This window comes from Salvelinus alpinus, chromosome 8 (genome assembly GCF_045679555.1).
Source record: "Salvelinus alpinus chromosome 8, SLU_Salpinus.1, whole genome shotgun sequence".
NCBI lineage: Eukaryota > Metazoa > Chordata > Actinopteri > Salmoniformes > Salmonidae > Salvelinus > Salvelinus alpinus.
The window spans coordinates 4968698-4978604 of NC_092093.1; the positions used below are offsets into that span (position 1 = coordinate 4968698).

Below are 9907 nucleotides of genomic sequence, written 5' to 3' on the forward strand. Positions count from 1 at the left end.
TGGTCATCATAGTTCACCAGTTATAACCAGGGTAACAGAGCATTATAACCAGGGTAACAGAGCATTATAACCAGGGTAACAGAGCATTGTAACCAGGGTAACAGAGCATTATAACCAGGGTAACCGAGCATTATAACCAGGGTAACAGAGCATTGTAACCAGGGTAACAGAGCATTATAACCAGGGTAACCGAGCATTATAACCAGGGTAACAGAGCATTGTAACCAGGGTAACAGAGCATTATAACCAGGGTAACAGAGCATTATAACCAGGGTAACAGAGCATTATAACCAGGGTAACAGAGCATTATAACCAGGGTAACAGAGCATTATAACCAGGGTAACAGAGCATTATAACCAGGGTAACCGAGCATTATAACCAGGGTAACATAGCATTATAACCAGGGTAACTGAGCATTATAACCAGGGTAACAGAGCATTATAACCAGGATAACAGAGCATTATAACCAGGGTAACAGAGCATTATAACCAGGGTAACAGAGCATTATAACCAGGGTAACAGAGCATTATAACCAGGGTAACCGAGCATTATAACCAGGGTAACATAGCATTATAACCAGGGTAACTGAGCATTATAACCAGGGTAACAGAGCATTATAACCAGGATAACATAGCATTATAACCAGGGTAACAGAGCATTATAACCAGGGTAACTGAGCATTATAACCAGGGTAACAGAGCATTATAACCAGGGTAACATAGCATTATAACCAGGGTAACAGAGCATTATAACCAGGGTAACAGAGCATTATATCCAGGCTAACAGAGCATTATAACCAGGGTTACATAGCATTATAACCAGGGTAACAGAGCATTATAACCAGGGTAACATAGCATTATAACCAGGGTAACATAGCATTATAACCAGGGTAACAGAGCATTATAACCAGGGTAACATAGCATTATAACCAGGGTAACAGAGCATTGTAACCAGGGTAACAGAACATTATAACCAGGGTAACAGGGCATTATAACCAGGGTAACAGGGCATTATAACCAGGGTAACAGGGCATTATAACCAGGGTAACAGAGCAATATAACCAGGGTAACAGAGCATTATAACCAGGGTAAAATAGCATTATAACCAGGGTAACCGAGCATTATAACCAGGGTAACAGAGCATTATAACCAGGGTAATAGAGCATTATAACCAGGGTAACAGAGCATTATAACCAGGGTAACAGAGCATTATAACCAGTCATTGACAAATATTTTGTTGTTTGATGAGTCTCACTCAATAATATTCAATTATTCAATTCATTCATGATTATCTGTAATCATGGTAGCGTCCACATTAATGTAGAAGTGTTTAAAAACATATTCTATTCTTATTTACAATAAAGATACTTTAAAAAATGACACTACATTATTTACCATTCATTTCTATTGGGCACAGAATAATCTGAAACACAACCAAAACAAACAGCAAACGCTGCTGCTGTGAATTCATTTTGGACCAGGGGACTGTGAAGAGACCCCTGGTGGCATGCCTGGTGGTTTATAGGTGTCGGAGCTGAATGTTATTTGATTGTGCAGCCGATCTGGATTTTTCATCACGGTAATATTTCTCATCTCCAGAAGAGAAGCAGTTAATCTCTCCATCAACCCTCAACCAGGAAAGACTGTGATTCATGACGTTGATGTGAAGCTCTGTGCAGTTAAGGACAAGGTGTTCTGTTTTGAGCCGGCTGCAGCTTTGCTAGGTCTTTCTTTGCTGCACTTGACCATATTACTTGACCATATTACTTGACCATATCACTTGACCATATTACTTGACCATATTACTTGACCGTATCACTTGACCATATCACTTGACCATATTACTTGACCGTATCACTTGACCATATCACTTGACCATATCACTTGACCATATTACTTGACCATATCACTTGACCATATTACTTGACCATATTACTTGACCATATTACTTGACCGTATCACTTGACCATATCACTTGACCATATCACTTGACCATATTACTTGACCATATCACTTGACCATATTACTTGACCATATCACTTGACCATATTACTTGACCGTATCACTTGACCATATCACTTGACCATATTACTTGACCATATCACTTGACCATATTACTTGACCATATTACTTGACCATATTACTTGACCATATCACTTGACCATATCACTTGACCATATCACTTGACCATATCACTTGACCATATTACTTGACCATATTACTTGACCATATTACTTGACCATATTACTTGACCATATCACTTGACCATATCACTTGACCATATCACTTGACCATATCACTTGACCATATCACTTGACCATATCACTTGACCATATCACTTGACCATATTACTTGACCATATTACTTGACCATATCACTTGACCATATCACTTGACCATATCACTTGACCATATCACTTGACCATATCACTTGACCATATTACTTGACCATATCACTTGACCATATTACTTGACCATATCACTTGACCATATTACTTGACCATATCACTTGACCATATTACTTGACCACATCACTTGACCGTATCACTTGACCACATCACTTGACCATATTACTTGACCACATCACTTGACCGTATCACTTGACCACATCACTTGACCACATCACTTGACCATATTACTTGACCATATTACTTGACCATATTACTTGACCATATTACTTGACCATATTACTTGACCATATTACTTGACCATATCACTTGACCATATTACTTGACCATATTACTTGACCATATTACTTGACCATATTACTTGACCATATCACTTGACCATATCACTTGACCATATTACTTGACCATATTACTTGACCATATTACTTGACCATATTACTTGACCATATCACTTGACCATATTACTTGACCATATTACTTGACCATATCACTTGACCATATTACTTGACCATATTACTTGACCATATTACTTGACCATATTACTTGACCATATCACTTGACCATATCACTTGACCATATCACTTGACCATATTACTTGACCATATCACTTGACCATATCACTTGACCATATCACTTGACCATATCACTTGAGCATATTACTTGACCATATCACTTGACCATATTACTTGACCATATTACTTGACCATATCACTTGACCATATCACTTGACCATATCACTTGACCATATCACTTGACCATATTACTTGACCATATTACTTGACCATATTACTTGACCATATTACTTGACCATATCACTTGACCATATTACTTGACCATATTACTTGACCATATCACTTGACCATATCACTTGACCATATTACTTGACCATATTACTTGACCATATTACTTGACCATATTACTTGACCATATCACTTGACCATATCACTTGACCATATCACTTGACCATATTACTTGACCATATCACTTGACCATATCACTTGACCATATCACTTGACCATATCACTTGAGCATATTACTTGACCATATCACTTGACCATATCACTTGACCATATCACTTGACCATATTACTTGACCATATTACTTGACCATATCACTTGACCATATCACTTGACCATATCACTTGACCATATCACTTGACCATATTACTTGACCATATCACTTGACCATATTACTTGACCATATTACTTGACCATATCACTTGACCATATTACTTGACCACATCACTTGACCGTATCACTTGACCACATCACTTGACCGTATTACTTGACCACATCACTTGACCGTATCACTTGACCACATCACTTGACCATATTACTTGACCATATTACTTGACCATATTACTTGACCATATTACTTGACCATATTACTTGACCATATCACTTGACCATATCACTTGACCATATTATTTGACCATATTACTTGACCATATTACTTGACCATATTACTTGACCATATCACTTGACCATATTACTTGACCATATTACTTGACCATATTACTTGACCATATCACTTGACCATATCACTTGACCATATCACTTGACCATATCACTTGACCACATCACTTGACCATATTACTTGACCACATCACTTGACCGTATCACTTGACCACATCACTTGACCATATTACTTGACCATATTACTTGACCATATTACTCGACCGTATCACTTGACCACATCACTTGACCATATTACTTGACCATATTACTTGACCATATCACTTGACCATATTATTTGACCATATTACTTGACCATATTACTTGACCATATTACTTGACCATATCACTTGACCATATTACTTGACCATATTACTTGACCATATTACTTGACCATATCACTTGACCATATCACTTGACCATATCACTTGACCATATCACTTGACCACATCACTTGACCATATTACTTGACCACATCACTTGACCGTATCACTTGACCACATCACTTGACCATATTACTTGACCATATTACTTGACCATATTACTTGACCATATTACTCGACCATATTACTCGACCATATTACTTGACCATATTACTTGACCATATTACTTGACCATATCACTTGACCATATCACTTGACCATATCACTTGACCATATTACTTGACCATATTACTTGACCATATTACTTGACCATATTACTTGACCATATCACTTGACCATATTACTTGACCATATCACTTGACCATATCACTTGACCATATTACTTGACCATATCACTTGACCATATTACTTGACCATATCACTTGACCATATCACTTGACCATATTACTTGACCATATCACTTGACCATATCACTTGACCATATTACTAGACCATATCACTTGACCATATTACCGGACAGTAATCAAGATGAGACAAGATCAGAGCCGGAACTACTAGTACAGTTGATCTTTGTGTCAAAAATGCAGAACGTTTTTATTTTTTATTTTTTATAAACAGACATACCTCTCCCCTATCTTCACAACGACTTTGTCAATACGACTTGATTGTGATTATGAACGATCCAATTTTATACCTAGGAGTTTAGCTTCCTCAACTTCCTTAAATGGTCAACACCTTTTTATGTACAACTTCCTGTCGAGGTTCTTAGAGAATGTTTTGAACCGAATACAACGCTTTCGGTTTTAGATGTTCATTATTAAATCGCCCGATCTGATACTGACTGTAACTCCTTATTTAGATGTCCAGTGAGCTCACTGGCTTCGGGTGCTGACATGTCGAGTGTGGAATCATCCGCATTCATAGTCATTCTAGCTGCGTGTGTAAGACCAGTGGCGAATAATTGTGTAAAAAGAGAGAAGAGTAATGGTCCAAGGGAACTGCCCTGAGGGACACCGCACTGTACATATCCTGATGTTAGAGAAGCTTCCATTGAAGAACACTCTCTGGGTTCTATTGGATAAGTAACTCTCCAATCATGTGATGGCAGGTAAATATAAAGGCATATCAAGGGAGTTTTCTTCAATAACAATGTATGATCAATAACATCAAAGGATGCACTGAAATCTAACAAGTACAGCTCCAACTATCATCATATTATCCATTTATTTTTTAGCCAATTGTCAGTCATCTGAGTCAGTGCAGTTAACTTGTTCTCTGAATAATAGCATTGTATTTGGTGCTAATACAATAGTCTTCATCAGTTTACTAAGATCAGGCAGCAAACTGATTGGGTAGACTGTTAGAGCCAGGAAATGGTGTTTTACTATTTTTAGAAAGCGGAATTACTGTAGCTTCCTTCCACGTCCGGGGAAACACCCCCCCTTTAGGCATTGGTTGAATATATAGCCAATAGGGGTGGTTATACAGTCTGCTACCATTCTCTATAGTGTCCCATCTAGGTAGTCTATACCTGGTGGTAATACAGTCTGCTACCATTCTCAATAGTCCCCCATCTAGGTTGTCTATACCTGGTGGTAATACAGTCTGATACCATTCTCTATAGTTTCCCATCTAGGTTGTCTATACCTGGTGGTAATACAGTATGCTACCATTCTCAATAGTTTACCATCTAGGTTGTCTATACCTGGTGGTAATACAGTCTGCTACCATTCTCTCTAGTGTCCCATCTAGGTTGTCTATACCTGGTGGTAATACAGTCTGCTACCATTCTCAATAGTTTACCATCTAGGTTGTCTATACCTGGTGGTAATACAGTCTGCTACCATTCTCTATAGTGTCCCATCTAGGTTGTCTATACCTGGTGGTAATACAGTCTGCTACCATTCTCAATAGTTTCCCATCTAGGTTGTCTATACCTGGTGGTAATACAGTCTGCTACCATTCTCTATAGTCCCCCATCTAGGTTGTCTATACCTGGTGGTAATACAGTCTGCTACCATTCTCTATAGTTTCCCATCTAGGTTGTCTATACCTGGTGGTAATACAGTCTGCTACCATTCTCTATAGTTTACCATCTAGGTTGTCTATACCTGGTGGTAATACAGTCTACCATTCTCAATAGTTTATTTTATACGGAAATATGATGGTTGACTGTTCAATGATGTCATTTCACTTCTGAGTTTGTCCACTTTACTGGTGAAAAAGTCATTGATAAATGATTGTCTATATCCAAATGTTTTTGTTATAAAATGCCCCGCCAGATTCAATGAACGATGGAGATGAGTTGGGTTTCCTGCCCGTGATGTCATTTAAAAGGTACTCCAAATCCTTTTCCTATTGTGTTTTATGTCATTTATCTTGCTTTGGTAATATAATAGTGCACCACTTTTGACCAGGGCAACGCCCAGAGCAAAGACCATAAGCCTGGTCTAAAGTAGTGCACTATATAGGGAATAGGGTGCCATTTGGGACACAGTATTAATATGACCCCAGAAGAAGAACCTCTGGAGGGACAGAACCAAAGAACAACTGTTTCAGTTTCATTTCCTTCTCCGTTCCAGCCCCTAACCAATCACAGATGAGCGTTTCACCAGACCCCAGTCTGAGACAGGACCGTACCATGAACTGACACACGCACGCGGACGGAGGCACGCACACACACACACACGCGCACACGCACGCACGCACGCACGCACGCACGCACACACACACACACACACACACACACACACACGCACACACACACGCACACACACACGCACACACACACACACACACACACACACACACACGCAAACTGAGAGCGGACAGTGCAAGGAGCTGAAACAGCACTACAGAGTATAGAGCTGATATAGAACTAGAGCATATAGAGCTGATATAGAACTACAGTGTATAGAGCTGATATAGAAATAGAGCATATAGAGCTGATATAGAACTAGAGCATATAGAGCTGATATAGAACTACAGGGTATAGAACTGATATAGAACTACAGCGTATAGAGCTGATATAGAACTACAGGGTATAGAGCTGATATAGAACTAGAGCATATAGAGCTGATATAGAACTACAGGGTATAGAGCTGATATAGAACTACAGGGTATAGAGCTGATATAGAACTACAGGGTATAGAGCTGATATAGAACTAGAGCATATAGAGCTGATATAGAACTAGAGCATATTGAGCTGATATAGAACTACAGCGTATAGAGCTGATATGGTATAGTTTCTTCTATTCCACAGAGAGTAGTACGTCTATGCTTTGCAGTGTGTAGTATATAAACTGTGTTTTCATGACTTTAGTTGCTGTGTGTTAATATAAATTAAACAAGAACATAAGAATACAATCTAATGCAGGGATATTAAAATATTACCTGACGACGTCTGGAGTACTGCTGCTTTTCTGATCCACCTGATAATTAGTTGCCACCCCGGGACTGTAAGCTCTTTCTAACTCTCTCTTCAGGCCCGGACACAGCTTAGACCCCCCCCCCCCAGCAGCCTGGGTGAGTTGTGTTGTGTCGTCGGGCAGATTTGGAGAGTCTATCTGCAACGCCAACCCAACCTTGGCAATCAGAGCCCCAACCCGCTCCTATTTAGCTGCAGAATGTGTGTGTGTGTGAGTATGTGTGTGTGTGAGTGTGTGAGTGTGTGTGTTCTAAGGGTGAAACCTGACCTCCTTCCTCCTCTGGCCTGGTCTGTGGTCACACACACACACACACACACACACACACACACACACACACACACACACACACACACACACACACACACACACACACACACACACACACACACACACACACACACACACACACACACACACACACACACACACACACACACACACACACACACACACACAGGGATGCTTGCTACACTCAGCTCTCTCCCTCAGCACCAGAGGAAAAGGCCGCGCTGGCTAAAATACAATTTGTTCCTTTTCCTTCCTCTTTACCTCCTCCACTCTCTCTCCTCCACATTAAAAACCCTGCCACACCTCCTCCACTCTCTCTCCTCCACATTAAAAACCCTGCCTCACACCTCCTCCACTCTCTCTCCTCCACATTTAAAACTCTGCCTCACACCTCCTCCACTCTCTCTCCTCCACATTTAAAACCCTGCCTCTTTACCTCCTCCACTCTCTCTCCTCCACATTAAAAACCCTGCCTCACACCTCCTCCACATTAAAAACCCTGCCTCACACCTCCTCCACTCTCTCTCCTCCACATTAAAAACCCTGCCTCACACCTCCTCCACTCTCTCCTCCACATTAAAAACCCTGCCTCTTTACCTCCTCCACTCTCTCTCCTCCACATCAAAAACCCTGCCTCACACCTCCTCCACTCTCTCTCCTCCACATTAAAAACCCTGCCTCACACCTCCTCCACTCTCTCTCTCCTCCACATTTAAAACCCTGCCTCACACCTCCTCCTCCACTCTCTCTCCTCCACATTAAAAACCCTGCCTCACACCTCCTCCACTCTCTCTCCTCCACATTAAAAACCCTGCCTCTTTACCTCCTCCACTCTCTCTCCTCCACATTAAAAACCCTGCCTCACACCTCCTCCTCTCTCTCCTCCACATTAAAAACCCTGCCTCACACCTCCTCCACTCTCTCTCCTCCACATTAAAAACCCTGCCTCTTTACCTCCTCCACTCTCTCTCCTCCACATTAAAAACCCTGCCTCACACCTCCTCCACTCTCTCTCCTCCACATTAAAAACCCTTTTAAACTCGTTCCTCCCTCCTTTTCTAGAGCAGCCAACCAGCTCTTTCTTTCTCTCCCTTTCCTCCTTCTTCTCTATCTCTCCCTCCTTCTCTATCTCTCCCTCCTTCTCCATCTCTCCCTCCTTCTCCATCTCTCCCTCCTTCTCTATCTCTCCCTCCTCTCTCTAGCCGACAGAACGGAGACTTCAATCAGGGCTCTTTCAGACCTTCTCAGACAGGATGGAGAGAGCAGAGGGGTGTGAGCGTCAGTCTCGATTAGATGTTACCTTTTTTTGAAGTTATCTGGACAAAGTGATAGTTATCAGAGAGAGACACATGCAGTCTATTCGTGTTCTACACCAGATATACATACCGTAGGACACCTACAGATGTCGTATCTTAATTTGAACCAGTTTCTCACAGCAGGAATATAATCCTGCAGCAACAGTGAAATGTCAATTATTATGTGGATTATAATTCATGGAATTTTTTTTGTAAGAGGGTGACAATAGTTTTTTTCATTAGGGCAAAGTAGGTCTTACATTTAGTGTAAATTACTAAACTTTGGAAATCCTTTTTAAATCTTGAATAAACTACACGTTTGATTTTCCTGCTGTGCCGGAACATTCCTGTAACAACAGGATGATCAAGATGGGACATTTGTAAAACACTATTGTTACTTATTTGTGGTGTAATGAGGATATATTTAACACAACGTCGCAAAGTAAGCAGCACTGTTTCACTGTCTGAGCTCTCTCTCTGTTTCCCAAGCTCTGTCTCTGTCTCTGTTTCCCAAGCTCTGTCTCTCTGTCTTTCTGTTTCCCAAGCTCTGTCTCTGTTTCCCAAGCTCTGTCTCTGTCTCTCTGTTTCCCAAGCTCTGTCTCTGTCTCTCTGTTTCCCAAGCTCTGTCTCTGTCTTTCTGTTTCCCAAGCTCT

General features: G+C 40.6%; 1 protein-coding gene across 7 annotated transcripts in view; it reads right to left on the minus strand.

Moving 5' to 3' along the window:
* Positions 1-9907, minus strand: part of eya4 (EYA transcriptional coactivator and phosphatase 4) — a 148601-nt gene that overhangs the window by 123507 nt on the left and 15187 nt on the right. The window contains exon 1 of one of the 7 annotated variants that reach the window (XM_071412474.1): positions 7637-7758. The exons of 5 other annotated variants lie outside the window; for them this stretch is intronic. The gene's annotated coding sequence lies outside the window, so the exon portion shown is untranslated. Of the gene's footprint in view, positions 1-7636; positions 7759-9907 lie in introns of those variants that run through there. One more of the 7 variants, XM_071412469.1, reaches the window with a different exon arrangement.